At 43.6% G+C, this 25745-nt stretch overlaps 1 protein-coding gene across 1 annotated transcript in view; it reads right to left on the bottom strand.

The window, feature by feature from the left end:
* The window catches only part of foxp1b (forkhead box P1b), a 151925-nt gene that overhangs the window by 103966 nt on the left and 22214 nt on the right, over window positions 1-25745 (bottom strand). Inside the window, exon 4 of the mRNA XM_085353010.1 lies at window positions 14442-14485. The gene's annotated coding sequence lies outside the window, so the exon portion shown is untranslated. The remainder of the gene's footprint in view (window positions 1-14441; window positions 14486-25745) is intronic.

The following is a 25745-nucleotide window of genomic DNA, read 5'->3' as shown; positions in this document are numbered from 1 at the left end:
GGCCATCAGCCGTTTAGTGCACTGACACTGGGGTCGAGTTAATTAGACTATTGTCATTTTAATCAGGACAGCACGGCGGCCATCACTTCCTGAAAGAGCCAGTGGACTTTAAACAGCTGAGGGATTTTTGTGTACGTGTGTGCATGCGTGTGAATGTATGCGCATGCACTGCATGTGTGTTGGGCCTGAGGTGTCATCCGGCTATGGGTTATGGGGTATGGTCTGGTTCCCTCACATGCTTAGAACATTAATGAGCTGGAGACACACCACGGAAACAAAGGACCCTGAAGGATCACCAGGGGAAACTACTCGCCTCTACTCTACTCATGTCTCAGTTCATTTGAAAATAATTTAAATATCAAATATTTGAAATAATTTGCTTCTCCCTGGCTATCAGATTTTGAATAGGGAGTCTTTCATGTCTTCGTTATTATGTTCTTCACTAGCATTAGCATTTAAAACATAATTAATGTAACCATATTTTCGAGGTGCTTACCATTATGTTAGAATAATGGTTTATTTTTGTCTGATTTCCATATTTTATAAATACAATGGGACGATCGTAATAACAAACCCAAAGAATGGCAAATGATAGATCAAATCTTTGCTGAATATCATTAATCTAAAGAGAGTTTTAATCAAAACTGACAAAAGACTAGATTTAACCTGCTCAAGGCTTGCATGATGAAACTCACTTTGTGCCACTCCTTGTGAAAAACAGATAAAGAATGGTCGGTCGTATTTAGCCACCAGGCTTCGGAGCAAAAGTTGGGGGTGGAGCAGAATAACTCGAGCTGTCAGTGGAGCGCTGCCAATCAGTGGAGGTGATAAGGGGACCAGCTTAATGTTAACAACAAAACATCTTTGTGACTTTTCCCCTGGCCATAGTTCAGGTCATCTGTGGACAAGGTCACAAAGGTAACCTGGAGACAAATGCTGGTGAACTTCCCCCCGTGACACCGCCGCCAGCCCCGGGGGCAGGGCTGGCCAATGACATTAGCCAAGCTTCTGAGTACAAAGTAGACTCCTGCAATATTTCACATTCCCCAACCTCAAGGGAAGCTGCATTAAAAGAGGCTGGAGCGGCCCTGGCACATTTGGCTCTGTGTCACCACTACTATGTCTGTTTATGATTATATTAATGGTTCTGTAAGTTCATCGTTTTTAACATTAGTCATTAATATTTCACAGGGAGTTAATATTAATCTGATCAGAAATTATCTTCCTTCAATAATTCAAAATTCACATTAATAATTCAATAAAAAGAATGTTCTGCATAGTTGAGAGGGGAAAAATGAAGATATTCAATAACTAGAAAAGTCGCAATACAGCCCCAACTTGGCTACAGCGTAGCAGCAGAATGTAAAAAGCCACGAGCAGCTTTAATGCAATGCAGCTTGTTAGCAGGAACTAAGGTAACCTTGGTCAACTTAATATGAGTTGTAATCCAGATTAAATAGACTGACTAACCCGGGACCAGAGGTTGCTGTATCCACTTGTGTACATTCAGAGATAAAGAAGAAACGCAGACAGTGAAGTCTCTGTGCCATTAGAAGCGCTGCACCATCCAAGTTCTTCAATAAGAGATTTGCAGGGATTAGACTGTGAAATAAAGACCTAATCTTTATTTGACAGGGAAGCCAATCTCTGGCTCACTGGTCAACCCCCTTGTGGCAGGCGCCTCTTTCACAACTCACTTTCACTGTTACACACCTCAGGCTTATTTAAAACCACATTTAGGCTGCACACTCTAGCCTGTATGAGGTCTCAATGTAATTATCATACGAAAAAGACAAAAAAAAAAGAGATGAACTGTGAGCAGAGGCACAGAGGCAGAAAGACTTATTCCACAAACGACATCCAGTGTCTTACCTGCATGTGAGTGCATTGTGAGAGCAGGTTCCTTTGGTAATTTTCCTTTTTCAGCTGGCCTAAGCTGTGCCTGATTAAAAATCTAACCAATTTCCATGTGCAGTTCAATGACAGATGGAAAGAGATATTTCATGGAGATGTATAGTCGAGACTGATAAACTATTAATCACACTGCCGGACAATGACACCAGCTAAATTTAAACGCAAAGTGAAAAGGCGTCAAGTAACAGCCTCCCTTATTCCTTAAATTATTCATTACAGGGAGCTGTTATTGGACAGCAAATAGAATTAAAGCTCACAGATTCCACTTAATTACAGTACGTGTTGATGGTGGCTACAGATGTCACAGTTTGGACTGGCAATCCTTCACTAAGTTTAACCCTGTCAGACAGTGACCACGGTCGACTCCTGTCCTGCTGTCTTCTTTTCACCATCCCTCTGTATCTGTGTGCTGTATATTTCTAATATAAGAGAAATATGTTAATAACATATCTAAAATTATCTCAAGTGAAATCTATTCCTCACGGCCCTTTTCTTCCAAACCAGTGTGCTGCATATTTGCAAATCTGTTGTTTGATATGCACAGATTTGAAACTTAATAACAAAATTTTATTACAAGAACAAAAAGCAGAAAAAGATGGGGGGGGGGTATTTATAAATGTTGTGGTCCTATAGTCTGTCCTGCAGGGCAGCACTGACTCTGCCGTTCACATCTTTGCAGTACTGTCAACGGCACATGCAGCAGAGGCGCATCACAGCTGAGCAGACAGTGGTGCAGGGTGAAGAAGTGTCCTCATGGTAAAGCATCAGTTAACAGTCAACAACCTCATTATCAGGGTATCTACAGCTATAAGCAAGTTAAATTTCAGACTTTGTACGACCTTCTCATCAACACTGTACACTGACCTTGTTTTTTTTAATCTGTGGATGATGTTTTTTATATTTGAAATGTATTTTTGTGAAACTAAGCCACTGTTCCTGTGGTCAAACGACTGCTTCATTTGTCTGTAGCTATGTGATATCTGATCCTGCCACCTAGCAAGTCACAGGTGCTACAATAAATAAATACATTCATTTCCTTAAACAAGCATTTTCTTCAGTAACAAATACAGCAGTTTATTTGTAACCGTAAATGAATGATTAAGAACAAGGAAATAAATAAATCTGACACAGTTCTCAAGAGCTAAAGGTTTCTACTTTTACAGAAGCACTTCTCCTGTGTTTGTGGTGTAATTGCATTGTACAGTAGATGTTAATGCAGCCGGTCAGTGTAGTTAGGCTGATGGCAGCTAGAGGGCGAGACCGGTGTGTTTCTGTATAGAATGTTATGTTATGTGGGGGCAGAGCAAGAACAAGAAAATAAAGTGTGGTTATGAATCGTACAGTGGACCCGCGTATAATTGAATAACACGACATGGTGTCAGAAGTCCTGTACTGATCCATATAACCTCGACTGAACGAACCTGTGTCTGGCGGAGCTCGCGGGATAACGAGGGGAGAATATGGCGGATGAGACTGCACAGAGAGCACCGGCGGGGCCGAGCGCGACATTCAGCATCCAGCCACCGGAATCCTTCGACTTTTCAAAACCGCAGGAGTGGTCCAAATGGATACGGAGGTTCGAGAGATTCCGTCTCGCCAGTAATTTGAACGTCAGCTCGGAGGAAAACCAAGTCAACACGTTGATTTACTGCATGGGAGATGAGGCGGACGATGTGCTTCGCGGTCTGAGTTTAACAGTGGAGCAAAGGACAACGTACGAGGGGGTACGTGATGGTTTCCAGGCTTTTTTCATTGTGAAGAAAAATGTGATCTATGAGCGCGCCAAATTCAATATGCGCCGACAGGGAGACAATGAGACAGTGGATACTTTTGTGACAGCACTGTATGCACTAGCAGAACATTGCAACTATGGAGTGCTACATGATGAGCTGATACGGGATAGGCTCGTTGTCGGTCTCACGGACAAACGGCTGTCAGAACGCATGCAGCTTGACCCAGATTTGACTTTGCAGAGGGCTATCAACATGGCGAGGCAAAGTGAAGAGGTAAAGCGACAACAATCCTCCTTGCGAGGTGACTCTAGAGGTGAGGCTAGCGATGCTAAGTCGGTAGATAGAGTGCATAAAACCAGTCGTAAGCCTGTTAGAACCAAACTACTCCAGACTAATAGTCGTCAAGCTAAAACATGTAGATTCCGAGAAGACGGCAAAAAAGGGCCAACCTGTCAGAAATGTGGTGGCGCTCCATCCCATTCAAAGCAGGATTGTCCAGCGAATGAAGTGAAATGCCATGCATGTGGGAAAAAAGGACATTACAGGCGTGTATGCAGGGCACCAAAAACAGTGCATGAGCTTGAAGAGGATGAACACGGTTTGTTCCTGGGCAGTGTTAAGTGTGAGGGTGAGCCGTGGACTGTCGACTTAAGCATAAACAACAAAAACGTGTCATTTAAAATTGATACAGGTGCCGATGTGACAGTCCTACCCCTTAAGGTGTTTAAGGAGCTCTACAGACACAACCACCCCCCCAGTCTCCACAAATCAACCAAGGCTCTGCTGGGTCCCGGGAGGAGTCGTTTGGATGTCGTTGGTGTCAGTGAGCTTGCACTGAGGAAGGGAGACAAAGAAATACTTGAGGATGTCTTTGTCATCAGACACCTGCACACTGCTTTGCTGGGGAGACCTGCTATTAGCAAGCTGGAGCTTGTGGCTCGTCTGGAGAGCATAACTATAGAGACGCTTAAAAAGTGCTACCCAAAGCTGTGCAGTGGTCTCGGTGAAGTACGTCAGCCGTACGACATCAAACTGAAACCTGGAGCTCAACCTTTTTCCTTGAAGACGCCACGGAGAATCCCGTTGCCTCTGATGGACAAAGTTAAGCAGGAGCTGGCCCGTATGGAAGAACTAGGGGTGATCAGCAGGATTGAGGAGCCAACTGATTGGTGCTCAGGCATGGTGGTGGTACCGAAGAAGACAGAAGATGTACGCATATGTGTCGACCTTACACACCTCAATGAGTCGGTGTGTCGAGAGAAGTACATACTGCCATCGGTGGAGGAAACATTGGGCAGATTGGCTGGTGCCAGCATATTCAGCAAGCTGGACGCTAACATGGGGTTTTGGCAGATACCTCTGACGGAAAACTCAGCCAAATACACCACTTTCATCACACCGTTTGGGCGTTATTACTTCAAGAGACTGCCCTTTGGGATTGCTTCAGCACCGGAGCATTTCCAGAACAGGATGGTCACAGAGGTCACAGATGGTATGGAAGGGGTGGTTTGCCACATGGACGACGTGCTGGTCTGGGGCAGAATGCAGGAGGAGCATGACTCTCGCCTACACGCTGTGCTGGGCAGGATCCAAAAAGCTGGCATCACCCTAAACATTAACAAGTGCGACATCGCGAAACAGCAGGTGACGTTTTTAGGGCATGTTCTCTCAGCCAGCGGTATCAGCCCTGACCCAAGCAAGACCCAGGCTGTGAGGGAGATGAAGGAGCCACAAAGTGTGAGTGAGTTAAGGAGCTTTCTGGGAATGGTTAACCAGCTTGGAAAGTTTATCCCACAGCTCGCAGAGAGGGACAAACCTCTAAGAGACTTACTGTCTAAGAAAAACTGCTGGAGATGGGACATTGACCAGGCTAGAGCATTTCAGAACCTGAAGGATGCGCTCACATCACCGCCAGTGTTGGCCATGTATGACCCAAGCCGTGACTGCAAGGTGTCAGCGGACGCATCATCGTATGGCTTAGGGGGTGTGTTGCTTCAAAGATGGGATGAGGAGTGGAGACCTGTTGCCTACGCGTCACGCTCCCTCACTGCAACGGAACAGAGATACGCTCAGGTTGAAAAGGAGGCTTTAGGTCTGACCTGGGCTTGTGAGCGGTTCCGCAACTTTCTTATTGGCAAACACTTTCAAATGGAGACAGACCATAAGCCGCTGCTAAGTCTGCTGGGGGCACAAACTCTGGATGCGCTCCCTCCCAGAATTCAACGCTTTAGGATGCGCCTCATGCGATATTCCTACTCGATTTCGCATGTACCAGGCAAACACCTGTGGACAGCTGACACGCTCTCACGATCTCCAGTGAAAGCAAAAGAAACACTTCAAGACAAGGAGTTGTTGGAGAGCACAAATATTTACGTGGACATGTTGATGGACAATCTGCCAGCTAGCAACAATTTCTTGGAGCAGCTGAGAGAAGAGCTGGAGAGGGACAGCGTATGTGCTCGCGTGATGCAGCTGTGTGAGGAAGGATGGCCCACACATTTCAACAGCGAACCAGCGCTAAGACTGTACTGGGCAGAACGGGCGTTCCTCACCGTACATGATGGTCTGCTAATCAAAGGGGACAGGTTGGTTATACCTGCAACTATGAGAATTGATGTGCTCACCAGACTGCACGAAGGTCACCAGGGAGTGGTTAAGTGCAGACAGCGAGCACGACAGTCGGTTTGGTGGCCAGGGCTAAGCCAGCAGATAAATGAGCTTGTCCTTAACTGTCGGACATGTTGCCAAGTGAGAGAAAACCACACAGAACCGCTGATGCCATCACAGTATCCGGGGCGGCCGTGGCAAAAGCTAGGAGCCGATCTGTTTATGCTGAGAGGGAAAACCTACCTTCTTGTCGTGGATTATGCCTCAAGATTTGTTGAGATTGCCCCTCTCACACCTTCAAGGTCAGAGGACGCGATCCATCATCTCAAAGGGATTTTTGCACGACATGGGATCCCCGAGCAGCTGGTAACAGATAATGGGCCACAGTTTTCAGGGGCAGCTTTTGAGACATTTGCAAAAGTGTATGGCTTCTGTCACATTACAAGCAGCCCGAAATATCCCCAAAGCAATGGCGAAGCCGAACGAGCAGTTAAGACTGTCAAGAATCTATTGCGGAAAGCTGTTGATCCACACTTGGCTCTGCTCGCTTACAGAGCCACCCCACTGCAGAATGGCTATAGTCCAGCCCAACTCTTGATGGGGAGACGGCTTCGCACCACAGTGCCAATACTGCCATCTCTGCTAGACCCCGCACTTCCTGATAGTGTGGCTGTCACCCGGAGGGAAAAGGAGAGGAGGACTAAAGAGGCACAGTCATATAACCTTCGTCATCGCGCACGCAGCCTCGACAGGCTCACTCCAGGCCAAGAAGTGTGGATAACAGACCAGAGAGCCAGCGGCACCGTTATTGGCAGCCACTCCACACCACGATCATATCTCGTGGAGGGACCTCGTGGGACAATTAGGCGGAATCGTCGGCATCTTGTTCCCATGAAACACTCTCCAGACCAAACTGAGAGCAATAATGGGGAGCCAGAATCTGCAGAAGCCGGGGAGCAGTGCTCCACGGACATGCCAGAGACAGTTTCTCCAGAGCTTCCATCTACACCCAGAACCAGATCCGGAAGAGTGGTTGTGAGACCAACCAGATTGGACTTATAACGGATAAGATGGAAAGGACTGTTTTATACAAGAATACCCCTCTTTCGTAGTATTGTTTGCACAATATGGGTAAAAGTGTAAAAGCTAAAAGGTTGTCATTTTCAAATATGCATGTTCAGAAGTTGGGAAATGCAGGGGGTGTGACAAGTTAGCATGTAAGAATTTGTGTTACTTAACGGGTTAATTAGAGTTAAGATTTTCATTATATAGTATTCCTTACAGGTAAGCGCAGGACCAGACCTTCCAGCCACAGAGGCAGAATAACCCTCTAAGGTCTGGTGAGTCAATGGTAGTCTACCCATTGATTCTAGAAAGGGGAGATGTGGTGTAATTGCATTGTACAGTAGATGTTAATGCAGCCGGTCAGTGTAGTTAGGCTGATGGCAGCTAGAGGGCGAGACCGGTGTGTTTCTGTATAGAATGTTATGTTATGTGGGGGCAGAGCAAGAACAAGAAAATAAAGTGTGGTTATGAATCGTACAGTGGACCCGCGTATAATTGAATAACACGACAGTGTTTGGGCAAGTCGACTGGACAAATACTGTATATTGGCTGTCAGTGAGTGGTTGACCTCGCTTACTGGCCTGCCCCTATGTGAATTCAATTTGGGAAATGATTAACTTGCAAACCAAGACAGTACAGATAATTTTAACATTTTCCCCAACCTTACCAGGTGCAATAGCTTTTCAATAATGGCCAAATTCTGAACATCTTGAATGAACTTCACTTGAAAATGAGACGCAAATGAGACACCCACACATGCAGGGCCTTGGAGTGGGGGTATGTCACCAGGGTGCAGAGGAGGCTACCCCCCCTGTCCCCTTCTGGCTGCCTCTGCCTCAATTTTATCCCACAACTTAGACATTCACATTATTCACACTCTCATTACACATACATATAGGATCTTGGGGGTGGGCACAATCACGGAGTCCAAATTACCATCAGGGTGTATACCTCACCCCTGACGTCGTTGCCCACCTCTCAATTTTAAATACACTTAGTCATTGAGGGCTAGCAGGAGGGACTATGCGCTTACCTGCTGCTCCTTGGCAGGTAGCTCCATGCCCTCCTGGGTTTTAATTGCACCTTAGAACACATATGCATCAACACTACAATGAGCGGGTGGAGGGAGGTTTGGAGTCTTCTCCCACCCCCATTCTCTGCGGCCTGCTGGAGCGGGAGGGCTAGTAGGAGGAGTTGGCCGTCCGACTGCGGTCTGGGGTGTGGGGCCTCCCTGCTGCTGCGGAGTCGGGGTGGTCTGCCTCTCCCCACCGCAGGGAAAAGGGTAACACCACCTGGGTCTGGGTGCAATTCCCCCCTCCAGGGGCAAGGGTACCTAGACCCGGTTTGTAGAGTACGCTTGGGGAGTGTGATTGTGTGTACAGCGTCTCTTTATGTCTGTCTCCACGTTGGTTGAGTGTGGAGTGAGTGCATATGAGAGCATGAGGGTGGGAATGGATGTTTGTGTCTGTGTGTGCCTGTATGTCTGTGTCTATATGTCAGGTTGGGTATCAGACGCCACCTCTCTGGGGACACCTCAGGCCCTCCAAGGTTTGGAGGCCTATCTCCACCCACCACCACTTCCCCTGCCGGTGGCGGACTCCCTCAGGTGTCGGTGTGTTGGTGGTTCTTTGTGTCTGGGGGTGGGCGTCCGGGTACACACCGGCTCACTCTTTGGCGGCCGCTTGTCGGGGCCTGGGGCCTGGGGCTCGCTCGGGCCCCTTTGGAGGTGGGGTGCCCCCGGCCTCTCGGCCTGGGGCTCGGTCACTCAGGCACAGCTGGGGGCCGGCGGAGCTCACGGGCGCGTCACTGCAACTCCCCCTGACTTCTGCTCCGCGGCTGCTGGGCGAGCCCTCATCTGGGACTCTCCTCAGCTCTTACTGGAACAGTGGCGCGGCTGCCCCTCTGTTGGTCTTCCATGGTCTCTTGTGTTCTGGGGGCCTCTGGATGTCTGGAGTTTTGATCTCCTCCATACCCGCTTCACACCCTGGAGGACGGGGCTGTGGCCCCCCCACACTCCCTAGCAGATCATTACATGGAGAAACCTTTGGAATGCAAGCATGCTGATCCACACAGGTATGCACACATGGGTATTCACAGACGCGGACTAAAGCTTTCTTGGCTGCTGCCTCAAAGCACACTGTGCGCTGTCTATCTTGCGTGCTGCACAATATCGTTTATTATTTAGTAAATATTGATATCTATGACTAGCTAGTTTATTGTGATGGTGCTTTGTTTTCTCTATTATTATGTTGCTCTTTGTTGTTTGCTGTCTCCTCTGTTTGTTTTTTTTGTTTGTTTTTTTTTTTTTCTCCATACAGGTGACCCAGGAGTTCTTTTTTTTTCTTCTCTCTCTTCCCCCCCCTTCTCACCGTCTCTTCTCCCCTTTGGTTTTCTTTCTTTCTCTCCCCCTCTTTCTCTCATTCATTCCCCCTGTCCTATTTATTAAAAAAAAAAAAAAAAAAAAAAAAAGACAAAGGATGAACTGAAGCTCTGCCATCACGTAATGTCGCATACTGCTGTTTCTGATGTCATTTAGAAAAAAAAAAAAAGAAAAAAAGAAAATGAGACGCTGCAACTGGGAATACATTTTACAAAAATGGAAAGTATAGAAAAAACATGTATCAACATGACCTCCATCAAACAAGAATAAATGGTAGTTTCAGCTAACGTCTGATTTACATTGTTTTAAAAAATATCCGTCTACATCCCAAAAGGTTGATTCTGTTCATCTGGACGTAACGTTTTCGGTGGGAGAAACGTTTCGTCACTCGTCCAAGTGACTTCTTCAGTCTCAGCTGACTGCAGGTTTCCCCAACCTTACAAACAGTGCCTGAAACTAGCACCACAGACTGAACAATGGGGAACTGTGAGGTCACAGCCCATTGTTGTGAGTGACGAAACGTTTCTCCCACTGAAAACGTTACGTCCAGATGAACAGAATCAACCTTTTGGGATTTACTTACCTGGATGACTGAGCATGCATCAAGACAGAGCCATCTACAAATTAGCACAGGTTCAGTGTGTGATGGAAGTTGTAGTTTCCCTAAAACAGTAAAGACTTAAAGATATACAAAATAACCATTAACTGTTAAATTAAGCTACCATAAAAATTCACACAGTAATCAAATGTCATTTTCCTATTACTGGCACACAAAGGCTTTGTTTGTGTGCTCCATATCCGCTCAGTGTTTCTCCCTCACTATCTTTCTCCCTCTCTCTTCCTTGTATTACCCCCAGCTTACAGCAGCAAACAGAGTTGTATGCAAATACTAAAAGCCATAATGCATTATATTGTTTGGTGTTAACATTTGAATATTTAAATGGCACGTTTTAGATCTAGATATTCCCATTTCAATTTCCATATACTGTACATGCTGCATGCAGACAGTTAAGTTTGACCACATGGCAGCCTGAATATTTTTTCAGTTTATTTGCATCTTTTCCGCACAATATTGGTTTGACATGCCATCATTTTCATTATTATGTTCTTGCTGCATATATACTTGTTAATAATGCAAGTTACCAATGTTTATTAAATGTCTCCAGTATGTGGCCAGTGTCACAGCCACAGAGCTAGATGTTTGAATCACCCACGTACATGCCACTTAACCAAATTGGCAAAGCTGATAAGCTGTATTTACATAGCAGTGTTGCTGAGCGTGATTGCTATCAGTAAAACTTCCCCCCACGCTTTAATGGAAAGTTGGGCTATAACTTAGTGTGGGTTACAGCTGCCCTCGGGAAAATAGCTCAATTACACTCATGGATATAAACACTCATGTGGTTGTCAAAGTGGTAAACAGATGTGGGGTGACAGTCTGTTGTATGTGCTCAGTCAAGCAGCTGTTGCCGCACCTTCATTCATGCACTTGTTCTGATGACGGATTCCTGTTTCTCTTCCCATGGCTCAAAGTGAAGCCGTGTTGTTTGCTTATGGGGCAGTGGCAAAAGGCAGATTATATGATAGAATATTATTAGTGTGCTGCCTGTGTGAAGCTGCACTTTTACTGCTGCTGTCAAACTGTCGGTTTGCACGGAGTGGACATGCATCTCCATAAAGACCTTTCTGTTATTAGGCAGGGCAGAACCAAACCCGCACCATCTTTCCAAACAGAGAAGACAGCATAAGAGCATTCTGAATGATGTCATATGATGTTATTTTGCCTTGGCGCACTGTGCATTTGTGCTCGCACAGTGTATTGAAAAGGACATCCCCTTTGGCTGTTGTCTCATTGGGAGCCTACCTGTCACACGGCTGATATGACGCTCTTTGAATGCAATGTGTACATGTGATCAGAGCTGCAGTGAGCACCCCAGATGACAAGGTGACTAGGAGTGTCAAAGCAGCCTACAAACAGGCCTGTCCTCTTCTAGACAGGAAGCTGGGAGCAGCAGAGGCGCTGCCTTGTCTCATCTGCCAGCAGTGCTCGCTGCCTCCCCGCCTCATCACAGCATCCATGTCTGATGGTGTGCACAACTCCATGCTGGACGGCTGTTTTGATTTCAGCCTGTGTGACACATCTGTTGCTTGTCACGTTGTGTTGTGCCTGTCTTGTGAGCGCGACCGGGGCAAATCTGCTTCTCATCTCTCTGTTCGTGTTTACAAACAGGGCTGGCGTTTACAAACAGGCCAGCATGGTATGTGCTGTGCAGAAGGTCAGAATGCCTTATGAGACACTAGGTGCACCTGTGCAGCTGCTACTACAAGCCATCAATCCTCATAACCTGCTGTAAATGTGTAGGTTGTAGAATGTGAGTGCTCTGTATAAAAAGATGCATTACCTACTAATAAAACCTGTATGAAATGTTAAGTAAAAGCCCCAAGTAATTGCGGCGCTGATTGTATATAATACACAGTGAAAGGAAAAAAGTTATGGATCTTGGTCACTTTCTCATCCTTTAAGAATTTCCAATCATTGTACACTACCTACTGAAAATCAATTACTTCCCTCCCACGTCTAATTGAAAAAATTTGCTGTAAATCAAAGCTGCATCAAGGGAGCATTCTTCACAGTCCGCTCTTTATGGGCTTTCAAAGTACTCTGCATGAGCGCCTCACAAAACTACCAAAATCAAGGATATTCTACGCAAGACTTCCACTGTCAGCTTAAATACATGAGCAATGACTATGGCTAATTGGATCCATCCAATCCATCCATCTATGAAGCACAGATGCTTTATCAGCGAAAATCAAATGACATTGTTTCAATCAGCAAGGCGGGCACAGCACTAAAGAACCAGAAAGGTATTTATTAATGAGATGCTACAGCAGCTTAGAAGGGGTGCATTCACAATTGTTTCATTTCTATGTCCTTGTCTTTCCAATTAATAATCCAAAGTGCTTTATAATTATTAGCTTAGGATTCATTTCCATGTTAAGTGCTGCTGTGACCATAAATTGCAGTGGAAACAGTTCTGATAGCAATATTTGTTCACTGAATTTAAAACTGTGTTTTTTTTCCCGATTATTGTTGAATAAATTAATCGAAAAAGACAAAAATGAACAGAAATGACTAAATTCAAAACTACACTAAAAATAACAGTAAATTCAGCTTTTGTCTACACGAACCATCTGCTTGAGTATCAAACCCTTGCGTGCTATGTAAATGCAATCCCTCTTAAGAGGGTGGGGAAAAATTTGAGATGGCTCATTTACATTGCCAAATGACACAACACTCATACTTTCCATTTACTATCAAACTGTTTTGCAGACACACTAACCTGGAAATGATCAGCCAGAGTACTTCCTCACCACCAAGTCAATGTAACATCACTGCTGTAAAACAAACTGAAATCACACTCAACGGCACACGGCGTGATCGAACACCGTGACTGCCATTTCGACTGGCCTCGTCAGACCACGAGACAACACGTAGCAGCGCTGGCACGGCAGGGAGGCACAACGCTGCTACGGAGCGCTAATATATTCAAAGAGGGATCATTTACTTAAGGCTTGCATCCAAGGATCAGCCTGGCCTTCATTAGCCTCAATCTGACACGGATGTGAACAACATGTTGCCTTGCCACACGAACACTGCCCCTCCTCCCTCTGAACCCCAAACACTTGAATCCCTTTCCTTCTCTGAGACCTTCACAGCAAATTCCTCTGGAAATATCACAGGTTGTTAGCATTCCAGAGAGAATTTTACATGGGTGTACACTCAGGCTTTAATTAGAGACTCTATTTGATCATTCAGCAGCTGGGCTTTATTAAAAATATGGGTTCACCTCGCCTTACAGTCACCCCCGGCTCAGTGTGAAAGAGCTCACAGAGGCAGAAGAGTCTACGAGAGGAGAAAATGAATATTCATTGCTCGATACATAGAGTGTCTGTATGGGAAATCTACACCCCGCGAGGCAGTGTTTACACTTGGTTTACAACAACACTGAATATCAGTCATGTCACAATCACCACTGTGAGCAAAGTTCATCTCTATCTTTTTTTAATGTGAACACCTGACTAATAAGATCTCCATTAATAGTCTGTTTCCGAGCCACATGTTGTTTACTGAAAAGCTTCAACCGTAAATGTCAGCACAGAACCCAAGCTACATCGACCTGAAAGAACCAAAGAGATGTAAACTATATCTGACCAAGGTCGACAGGGACTATAAAACAAACACCGGGTTTAAGGTGAAGTCTTCCCTGCGTGAAGGTTAGCCATGTTTTGTGTTTACACTACACTGCAGGCTTTGAAATTGTTTTGCAGTGTGGAGTCTGCCCAGGGTCATTGTTTGTTTTTGACGTGTTTATACACCACACAAGGAGTAATGACTTCTAGGATAGTCTGGGGATGCAGACATGAGCCAGCACACTATCTGCAATTTTCTTTACTTTTCAGGTTCACAGTTAACTCTGAACACCAGCACGACTCACTGACCTGGCCCCTTGCACGCATTTAAGCATTCAAACTCATGTCAACATGCAACGGCATCAGGAAAAGAGGAAATCGGTTACTATGCAAAACCTTTCTTATCATCCTGTGGCATTCAAACTCACAACTATTACCATATAATGCCCTTCTTTGAGAAGACATTAGGAAGAATGCACCAAAAGCTGGTGCACGAGTCGTGTTTCTTAACCAAATGCTGGTGTCTACTGATGTTTCTGTGAGGTACTTACTTTAATCTATGGCTCCACAGGATGTCACCACTGGAGTGTCCTGGCTGGATCGGCAAGCAGTCAGCAGAAGGGGAGGAGAGAAGAAGAGAGGAGGTAGTAAAGGAAAGTTAAGGGGTGGGGGTGGCAGAATGGAAAAAAGAAGAGAAACAGTGGAAATTATTTCAAACGTGAAGGTGACAAAAGCAAGAACATACTTATTTTTCCACAATCAGCTTTTTCAATAATAACCATGCTGTCACAACACGCAACCACATGCACCTCTCAGTTAAGTGTGAGTTCAAAACTGAAAGGTCACAAAAAAGGTCACTTTCAAATTAATATTCATGTCAGGCAGATAACAGGTTTGAACAGGCTTCTCAGTGGCCCGTTTACATATCAGTGGATCTAGATTTAGTCTCTCAAACAAGAACTCCCTTGATTAAACAAATAATGACAAATTCCAACAACTGTAACTGAGTCCAAATTAATTTGAACATTGCTCTAATTGCATTTAAGCACTCCTCCTCCCTAACCTAAGATCAACCGCGTTTTAATTACTGCCTTCTGAAGAATGAATCCCCGCAGTGGCGGTGGAAAAATAAAAATAGAGCATGTTTTACAGAACACTAAAATGTAAATGTTTTTGTTCGGTATAAATAAAGCTCCACTGCACTGACTTCTCACAACACTCGTGCTTTCTGAAATAGCTTGTGCGCCCTTTTCAAATTGCCACACATTAGCACTCAGCCTCTTACAGCCGTGCTCTGTCATTCAGCTCTACTGCCCCATGCCCCTTCGCCTTAACTCTTTCCCTCCGTTTGCAAACACGCAGGGAAGAGACGGCGAAATGTGTTTCCTGAATGGGAGGAGAGGTGGAAAAAGCCCATCCTGCCCCAAGAATCACCGCCGCCCCGCCAGAGCTGCCGCCACTGGCCTTTCTGCAAAGGCAGCAAAAGTTCCCCAAGAGGGGAGCGTCTGCCAACTCAAACAGGGCTCATTCTCCTCTCTCTGGGCCGTCAGCCGCCCATGTGGGCCTGCGCTGGGCTTCCTGAGGGCTCAATGCAGCTGGAGGACTTTGAATAAAGGTAACGCCAATGTCACAGCTACTGTAAACTTGCGAGGCTGCTCCTGTCAGCAGGACATTCCCAATCAAAGCAGAAACAACCCCACCTAAAACACAACACATTGTTTTTTTCCACTGGCCCCAAGTCCAAACTTCCCACGAATCACAAAGACAGCACACAGGCGAGAGGGCAACCACGGTTCCCTGATCTTGCCAAACAAAATGCCAAGAGACCAGGAATGACATTCAGCTCTGGGGTTTAAAAATACGAGCAATTTGAAAATGATTAGTCTTATTTTCTTGTTGAGCGCCTGACACAGGAGAGGAAACCAGAACAATCAACCCAACTGCCTTTTTTTCTGCTGAATTTAGAAACACTAATTAGTTTTGCTCTCGTAAAGCCAACCTGAAAACGACCAATTAGAAAGTGAAAATGAGACATGCAGAGAAACAAGAGCTTGTCATTTGCACTGTTTAAGTCCCATATGCACAACTTTACTGTGATGACTTTCACACAAGCTCGAGATGATTGGCATGCCACCTACTAAATTTGATGTCGCATACACACACACACACCAGTCAAACAGCCTTTTGCCTAGTTGGATGAAACTATTACAGATCTGTACGACCACATCAAATTCAAGCTAGGCAGCCTGGGCATGCAGATGTCTGAAGCACCAGGCTGGGAGAGGATACAGCCCACCAGGCTGACCACAGCACCAGCTGGTTACAGCTACAGACGTACCAGAGCCAAACTGCTCCCCCTTACAGGTGCCTCTTCTCTGAGTTTCCTCTTTCAGGGGTACTGGAATAATACATCTGTATGTACTCTTTCACTGTAACAACTGAGGCAGGTATCTTTAAGTACTTCTTTTTCAGACACACCTGAAATATATTTCACCTGCTGAGTGCCGTTGGTTCACATCTATCCAGTCACTAGAAGTGAACGTAAAATGTGAAAATTATCTGCAGGAATTTCAGTGCTATTCCCCCGGCAAACAGTGGCGAGTGTTTCATCACTGTCGGACTGAAGACGGATGAGCTGTCAGTGCCTTCCCCTGTCCACAATCCAGCTCCTGGGCTGGGAAGTGGCTAAAAAAGGCCGGGGCAACGCTTTCCAGGACTGCGCCTTTTACTGGGAGTAATTCTCAGATGCCAGATTGCTGCCAACGTCCTTGCAGCCAATGGCTGAGAGGCCAGTAAGTTCACATTAACTGCAGAGTGTAACTGCACTGAACATCTGCTCATGAATGAGAGCGCTGCCCACTAACTCAGCTAGTTGAAGCCCGCTGATGAAAAATTCAACGTTCTCCTCGTTGGCACGCTTGTTTTGCACTATTCTCCTGAGCCCCTAGAATTATATTAAGAGAATTTCAGCACGGCCTGGTGTATCTGAGAGAACAGCTGGCGCTGAAAAGAGATCTGCCGCTCGGCGAGGGCTCAGGGACTTCACACGGGATCTGCCTTCTCCTACACCATTTGTCCTTGAAGAGAAAAAAAACCCCACCAGTGTTAAGCACCCAGGTAATAATAAGAAAGCAGAGGCTACATTTAGCTGATTACACCACCCGTGTACAGCAGACAGCGCATAACCACTGAAGACATGAATCGATATTGAGTGGAAAAGGAAGACAGAAGAGCATTTGTGACATGAGGCAGCTCCCCCGACCTCAGGAGGCCTATTCGGTGCACCTCTCTTTTGTTTGTCTTGTTTGGCTCATTAGATTGTTAACTAGGAAGAATCTGCCCCCCAACCCCACAATATGGAACAAGCTGAATCAGAAACAAAGGCAGTGTGTTAAGGGAACAACTACTTCAAAGACCTTCAAGTGCTGCAATCATGTGCCCCATAAGTTTCTAATGTTACAGGAGATGTGAAATGGACAAATATACAATGTTCAGGCAAACAATGAAAGTTGTCATGTTCATGTTCTACGACAACTACTGACCCCAACTTTTTCTGGCATGCCCCATTTCACCACCCAAACCCAGTTCATGCATCACTCGCAGCTATTTTTAATCAATTGGCAACTATAAGAAATGATCCAAATTTCGGTAAAAATAATGTTTAGCACGGCAGCAACAGCAAACTCCCAACTTTCATTTTCCCAAATCAAAAATCATATTTATTCAACTTAACTTGACTCTATATTTTGCCCCTGAAAAAAGGTACACGGTGACATGAACTGACAAAGTCTTTCCTGTGAAGATGATGAAACCGTTTCTCCATTTAAAAATGTTAAATTTAAGGAAGTGATGACTGCTTGCAAACACTAAGAATAAAAGATTACCAAACTCGGTAATTTCACTTCTGTCTTTCTGGAAATACAGTTAACATATTTCTATATGTCAGCAAAGAGCACAAACTAAGAGAGCGAAACCATGTTTCTCATAGTTGATTTAGTTCAAATCTCAGTTTTACAATGTCTGACCTTTGCATCAAAATCAGGTGATTTTAATACATCTCTGCCTTCATCTGGATTTCTGTGCTTCGTGTTGAAGGAAGCCAGAACAAGCTTAATTCATTTCTTTAATACCATGCACTGGATAATGTGGAAATCATGGCAATGGCCCAAAAGGGGATCCGTGAATATGATATTGCCATTGAAAACTGAGAGGATGTCTGGTGAGAAGCTCATTTAGCTGGTGACAAATGACAGCACTTTGTCTTCCTGACAAGATCCCTCCTTCATCAAATGTCCAACTTCACATGGAAATAGGAAATCACACATTATCACACTGACAAACAATTACAACCATGTCATTAGCAGCAACCCTGGGCCTGGGACCATTAACAAAATACAATGTTGCACACCACGCTAACCATCAGAAGGAACACAGGATGTAGATGAAAATCACTGATAAATCAATCATGACACAAACAACCTGATGCTTATAGTTTGGGAGCTATAAATGGAGGGAATGAGGGGTGATTACAGTCGTGTGTGCCAGCTAAATAAATCACAAAAAAATTAATAAATAAAAAAGCTCAAGCAATCAAAAGTTCTGAATAAAGATTTACGTCTTTGCTGATGACAGAACAGTGCTTGCTTTATATTAAAAGTCAACACTTTAAAGGAGTTTCACTCTACGTGACTTAATCAGATATGGAGCATTAGTATCTTTTTTAATACATCTCCCAGTGTCAGGCAGCAAATGAAAAAAGCTAGCCTCTGTAAATATGACTGCTTACTTCTAACACAAACATTGTTGACACCTAATGTAATTTCAGCGGGACATCCAGCTGAAAGCACACCGGGGTAATATAATGCTCTTAATGAGAATTCCTTCCAGCTTGAGACCTTGGCGAGATAGCCATAATGCATGGCTTCTCTTTTTAATAAAATAATTGTTACAGTTATTAAAGATGAATCTCATCACAGCCGAGATGACAAAATAATTCATTACCAAAACCAAGGCTTTAAATAGCTGCAAATTATGGAGCCCTACCCCCAACCCCTGGAAAATACACTTCTAGATAAATGGCTTCGTTATTTCATATAAATATTAGATATACAGCATTCTGCCCTTGAAAGGAAAAAAATATTGCAACTGTCCATTAAATAAGTTTGCATACACACAATGCACCATGGGCAACGCGTCAATAACTATTCAAAAATACATAAAGAAATAAACAGTTTTCCAAACCTGTAGCAGCCACAAAAAAACCCTACTCTGTTTTTTTTAATCAAACCGTGCATTTGTTTTATAAATTAATTGCATCTAAATCAATTCTGTTAAGCAGAATGACTGAGTTAGACTGTATTTTTTTACTGTTACTACAATAATGACCACAATTGTAATGTTATGTATATATTTTCTCTCAAAATTTCAAATGAAAACACAAATGTAGATAAATCTAAATTACACTTGTCCTCAAAAATTACATAGAAGCATTCTTAAAAAAAAGAAAAAAAAAGAAAAACCAGACACATGCACACAACACTGATCGGCTACTGCCTACATGACGTTGCACGTATTCCAGTTTGGCTTCTTTTGGAACATCCTATGTTTTTCCTTATAGCACCTCCATGTGTGAAACAGAGAGTGTTGGAAGATATTTGTATTAACTTTCACCAATCCATCCCACCTCCACCCCTTCCTGTTCACAGCTCGCTTCTAGTTTTATTTATGTATTCAAAAGAGATAATTTACAGTGATGGCATGGAAACTTCCCAGCATGCCTTTTAACCTGTCGTTTTTCACTCTCTCTGCAGCAGGATGTCCAGAGGAAATGCTTTATTAAGATCCTGCCGACATGAAGAGCTGCTGTGACTTACTGGTGCATTACTGTCTAAAAGGCAAAGTTATTTAGACCAATAAAAGGCTAATATATTGTTGGAGTGGAATTACACAGAAGTTATCTCTGCCTTAATAACATCACCGCAACCCCTGATGTTGTTTAGATCAATAAAGCCCATTAAAGTACAGACCTCAAGCGCAGATAAGGCTGCACTGCCACAGCAAAATACAGCTTGCTAGCATCTGAGAGATCAGAGGTCTTTCTCTGGCACACAAAAAGTGGTCAAAATGAGAAAAAGACACTTCAACTTAATACCATAAAAACCTTAAATTCAATGAAGTTCACCGTCTGCCTCCTGGAGCCTCCTGGCCTACACATAAACAAGTAGGAAGATGCTAATGGATTTCAGATATTGGTCAGACAAAGTAAAGAAAAGCCAGAAGATGTCAAAGCAAAGGTGAAACTGCGCTACACCCCACGGCTTCATCTCTGCACTGGGTTTCCTGTTAGGAAGGGGTGGGCTTTTAAGCAGCTCTCTTATTTCAACACTTCCAAAAAAAAAAAAGTCCTACTATAAACTCCCTCTTGATCTTCAACTTCAACTTTGCCTTCGAACACAATTTCATAAAGGGGTGAATTTTCCTTCTTTTCCCGTCAGTGCAGCTGCTTATTCTCTGCACCGATGATGTCACTGTAAACTCTGATTCAAAGATTAAATGAATTTCACCCACGTAAGGCAAGGGGGGAAAAAGTGCATAAAAGTAGACAACAGCTGAAAAAACATGTCTAACTATGTCATCTAAGGGGCTCATTTTTAACAGTGATTTAACAGGTGATGCACTAAATCATGCTGCTGTCCATCAGCCCTAAAGACAGATGACCACAGCCTGACCACTTGCTTGAGGCTCCGCCCCAAGCAAAGATGACAACACAGAAAGAAGAAAAGAACATCAGAGTGTATGTATAGCTGCGTATATGTGTGTGTATGTATGTGCACTTTCTCACTTTTGGGAGTGCAGACGGCATTCACGTACACTTGTAAATTGCAGCACACAGAGATACCACAGGAAACCACAGGAAACGCTATCTCTATAAGCACGCGAAAAACAAACAAGACTTTTTTTTTTTCTTTCTTTTAAATACAAAATGTCCCCTATGGCTTATACAATGTCAATAGGAAGTTTACAGACACCGTGTGCTCAGATGTGGGGGGAACTACGCTGAAGACACAAACAATGTTTTAAAAAAAAAGAAAAGAAAAGAAAGAACAAAAAGACAATAGCAACAGTATTTTTGCAAATAAGTTTCTGTTGCTTCTCACAGACTCATCTCAATGTACACCTGGGAAGACTGCGCTGGACAGATGCTGTAATTCCAGTGCCGGATTAAAGTACTAAAACTCACCCAAAAATGTTTCCATCATCATTCTTTTACTCGTCTGTCATTCTCCAACACTCTGGCTCATGCTTTAACAGCTGTAGCCACTGCAGCCCAAGCATATATATATGGTTCATGTGTATTTTTACACAGCATTATCCTAGTACAGTAAATCACAGCTAATTTTAAACAGGACTTGTAATGTCTTTATTTATTTTCTAACAAATGTACACTGATGGTGTGGTGAATGTTCCTAGTAACCATGACCAGGTTTTCATGAAATCAGGTCAAAGAATTGAGCAATAACTGCAAACCACTGGTTTAAACTCACTTTCAGCTATTTTCTGCTCACTGACCTGTACGAAGCCAATGAGAGAATTAATATGGTTATCTCAGGGTAACCGATCAGATGAGAGTTTGCTTAAAAGAAAACTGGTGGGCTCCAAAATGATGAATAAGAAAATATTCTGAACTGTGAATCATGCAAAGCTACTTTCCATGAATCACAATCCAAGACTAAACAGCTAGAACTGGCAATGACGTTTAAGACATTTAATAAGGTTTAAGAAGTTGCAGCTTCCCTCAGTTTGATGGCCTGTAAGAGGTTGTACTCCACTTTGCTGATTTGAGAAACAGATTGCAATTATCAATGTGTCCACATGCATAAGTGACACATAAAAAATTGGGGGGGGGGGGGGGAAATGCAGCACAGAGATCTTCAGGAGGTCCAAAAAAACTATTTATCTAACATCTAAATACAAGAACCTTTAAAGGTCTTGAATTCAGGTAATTTCATTTAAATCATTTTAGGATTTTTACAGCCCCTGCAGACAGCTGTGACATAGAGACAGGACAGAACATCTGTCACAGTGAGGACTGTGAATAATAACTCCAAAAATGTATCAGCTATATGACAATGTGATATTACCGAAGAATAAATACACTGCAGACAAAAAAGGGAGAGAAGAAAGATGAGGCGGGAAGAGGACATACAAGAGAGAGCAAATCCTCTACCAGCAAGTGAAAGCATAAATAAAGTGTGGCACATCTTTTACCTTCTTCAATTATCTGCCTTTTGACATGCAAGCTGAGCACAGTGTAATTAACATCTCAGGAGATAATGGGGTCGCTACTCACTGATCAATCTCACACATATATTATCTGCCTTTTACCAATCCAAGCGCCTGTTATTCTAGGAAGGAAATATTCCAGAGCGGACTTTTTCCCCCCTTTTGGGTGGGGGCATTTAATAAAACTCTGGTAATAGGCCTAATGACTCATCCAATTGGACTCATCTTCCAAAACATCAATTAGTCTAAGACCCAACTATACACAGCATTGTGTATAGCAGTAAATAGAAAATCCAAACCAATTGAAGGAAGAGGTGACCAGGCTGTCATCATCTATTACATACACTGCCATAGATGAATAAAAACACTTTAAGACTGCTCCCTCTGCGTCTAGAGCAGTTACAAGTGTTGTTGCTGAGTCTGCCGACCCGATAAAAGCATTTAACAATACTATATGACTATTTGAACTTCCTAATGTTGCTAAAATACACTTTTTTAAAGAGGGAATGTTTGGTTTGTGAATGGAAATAAACTTTGCAGTATATTGCTATTGCAAATTCTTTTTACCCCCATAAATACAGATATTACAAAAGCACAGACAGAAAGTCCTAGACTTTCAGCCATTGCCTATTTATGTCAAGACTTTTAGATCAAATCACTTGTGCTGTAATGCATTAGTGAATTTTAATTCACTAATTTTAATTAATTCACAATTCTGCTCATTTTGAGCTGCATATTTTTTGTTCTTATTCTCTAGTAAAACAGTTTTTGTACACTTCAAAATAATCTTCATGTACCCCTCCCCCCAACTGTCATAAATAGCGGGTGGGTGGACCTGTAGTAATAGCCACAGTTGTACTTTGTTAGAAGACAATATCAAAAATATCCCCTCTACCTGACATCACACAGAGCCAAAAGTAAAAATAACAATAAAAAGCTTTCTGACACCAAACTTTTTTAGCTTTTTACTTGTGCCTACACTTACTTCACTGTGTGAAACCAATTTATCAAACACATGTAGAATACACGATAGCTCTAGCTACTGAGTCACATAACATTTAAAATGTATTTTCTGTCAATTGTACCTTGTTAATTTAAATAAATCCTCAACGTTCTGAAGTCATTGACACGAGACACCTAAAAAAGAACTATGTGGTAACTGGTTATCTTACATTACTCATCTGCCCTCCCACCAACAATGTCTGCTTTTCATGGTTATTCTAAATGTATCTTTCCCCCTCGACTGCCGCACTGTGGTTCTCCCTTAGGTTATTTGCCAGATGCCTTTGAAGAAACCTCAAATCAGTACTGAAATTTATGTTGTTGTATATGTGAGTCACATCCACATGCTGCTCCTGTCAGGTCAATAGCTACCTTCACAGATTTGAAGTTGTGTCCCACGACAGAAATGACTAGCACACGGCTAACTAAAAGGGATAAAAGAAGCACAGAAAGCACTTGTTAACGCGCAGTACATTTGACTTCTGAGAGCACTGATGGAAGCAATGATTGAATTCACCAGCGAGGAGAAGCAATACTTCCTCTTTTAGAGACTGTGACGACAAACGTGTGTGTAGCAACTGTGTATCTGTAATGACAACTGCTGTTTAAATTGCATCACCCACAGATGTGTTAATCATCCTTTATATATTGGACAGTGGTGGCAAACCTCAAGACTGAGAATAATACTTGCTTTTGCTTTCTAATCCTACTTCTGATTTAATAAAAATTGTCTGTCGTTTTCATATTGATCTTTAACTACACTACAAGTAAAAGTAGATTCAGTCCATTCTTGTTGGTTTCAGCACTTGGTTGTTACAAATTCAATTTTGATAAATCTACAAGACTGACTACTAAACTTTACTTGTCAAAAACATTAAAAAAAATAAAAAACAAATAGTCTGTGAAGGTCCAAAAAGACATTCAAAAAGCTGTAAGTCTTGCCCAAAGAAGCGAATGTAAGACAATGGCTGCCGTTGCTGCAGGGAGCTGTACTTTAAGTATATTATTAACTCAACACTGCCTGGACATGTGGGGGCTGTTTTACAATTTAGGCTTTAACAGATGTGGATTTTATGTGGCAGGTTCTCCAGAGTTTAGATGCTGCTGTCCACACAGATGAGGCCGTAAGGCGGGTCATAAAACCTGCCTTTGAAACTTTGGACGGATTAATGCCGACATGACAGCTAGTGAGCAGAGATCAGAACGGCTCACCTTTTCAACACACTCACATGCTTACCATCTGATATCCTACCAGACGAAAGCCGAAGTTGGAATCTAATGAAAAAGCAAAAAAGGTGTGCCTGCAGCAGGTTCACTTTTATCTGACTAATCAACTAATAGTTTCAGGATATTTCCTCCTGGGTGGTATGAAAGGATGTTGCACACACTTGCATGTTTTAAAATGAGCAGTTTACTAAAATAGTGAATAGTGTATTATAGGGTGACAACAATGGTAATTGCACTTCAACCAGTGTACAGTGTAATTATTGGGATTTACACCCCCACCCCCACCCTTACCTGCCCACCCCTGCTTTACAAGGTAGAATTCCTGGAAGGGAACCTGACACACTCATTTGAACTTTCTTAAAACACACACTCTTTTAAATGTAAGCTTTTCTCACAGGCTCCGTTTTGTTCACTGCCTTTTTTTTTTTTAAATTAGATTATGTAACACCTCAAGAAAATCTCTGTCACACAATACAATCTTAGTGCTTCACACACTCCTTTTTTTCAGTGACCCATGTTGACTTTGGTACCACCTCCTGGGTTAGGCAGGAAGACATGCTGAGTGAGCTCTCTGCTGGCTGGATCCAGACCCAGCCTCTTACACAATGCAGGCTGCCTGGCTTGCAGCAGGCCAGCCCCTCCTCTCCAATAACCCACTTCCCATTCTTGATCAAACCTGGGGATTGTAGTGTAAGGGTGGAGATGAGAAAGATGGGAGGAGGTGTGTGTCTGTGTGTGTGGTGGTGGTGGTGGAGAAGGGGGTGCACATCCTGCGTGAAACCGCATCCTGAACAAGCATCGCTGCATCTCACTGTAAATAAATACTCTCTCCTCCGCGCAGCTTCCGTCAACTGTCACCGCCTTGGCTCCCAATCACCTTCAAGTCCAAACAGGAAAGTGCAGGGAGGCGAGGGAGATGGCAGATATGAGCTTTAATTTGCTTCTCGCTGCACTTTAGCCCGGGTGCGCACTACTTCCTATACTCCTGCTCTGACCAGCTGCCCCGGCTTCGTTCCAGACCCTGAGTCCTTCCTGTCACCTTTCATTACCACATTATCCAGGAGGAGGCTCCCTGTGTAGCTGGGAAATCACCATTTGGTGGGACACCCACCCCCCGCCTCATTTATGTTGTATTGTGTGAGACATTCAAAGCCACGCGCAACATCCTCAGAGGAGTGCTGCTGCCTTGTTACCTGCTAATCCCCTGTGCATTATAACAGGAGATGCAGCTGAACAACGGAGCATGACGAAGGTAACAACTGAGACATGACAAGCTCGCAGTCCATGAATCGCTGTGGATTTCGAGACTGGTGCAGTGTGCAAACATTCATTTTTTGATTAAC

This window comes from Diplotaxodon limnothrissa, linkage group LG5 (assembly GCF_057381915.1).
Source record: "Diplotaxodon limnothrissa isolate DT_005_m linkage group LG5, D_limnothrissa_male_GT1.1, whole genome shotgun sequence".
Classification (NCBI taxonomy): Eukaryota; Metazoa; Chordata; class Actinopteri; order Cichliformes; family Cichlidae; genus Diplotaxodon; species Diplotaxodon limnothrissa.
This window is presented reverse-complemented; position numbering and strand designations above follow the sequence as displayed.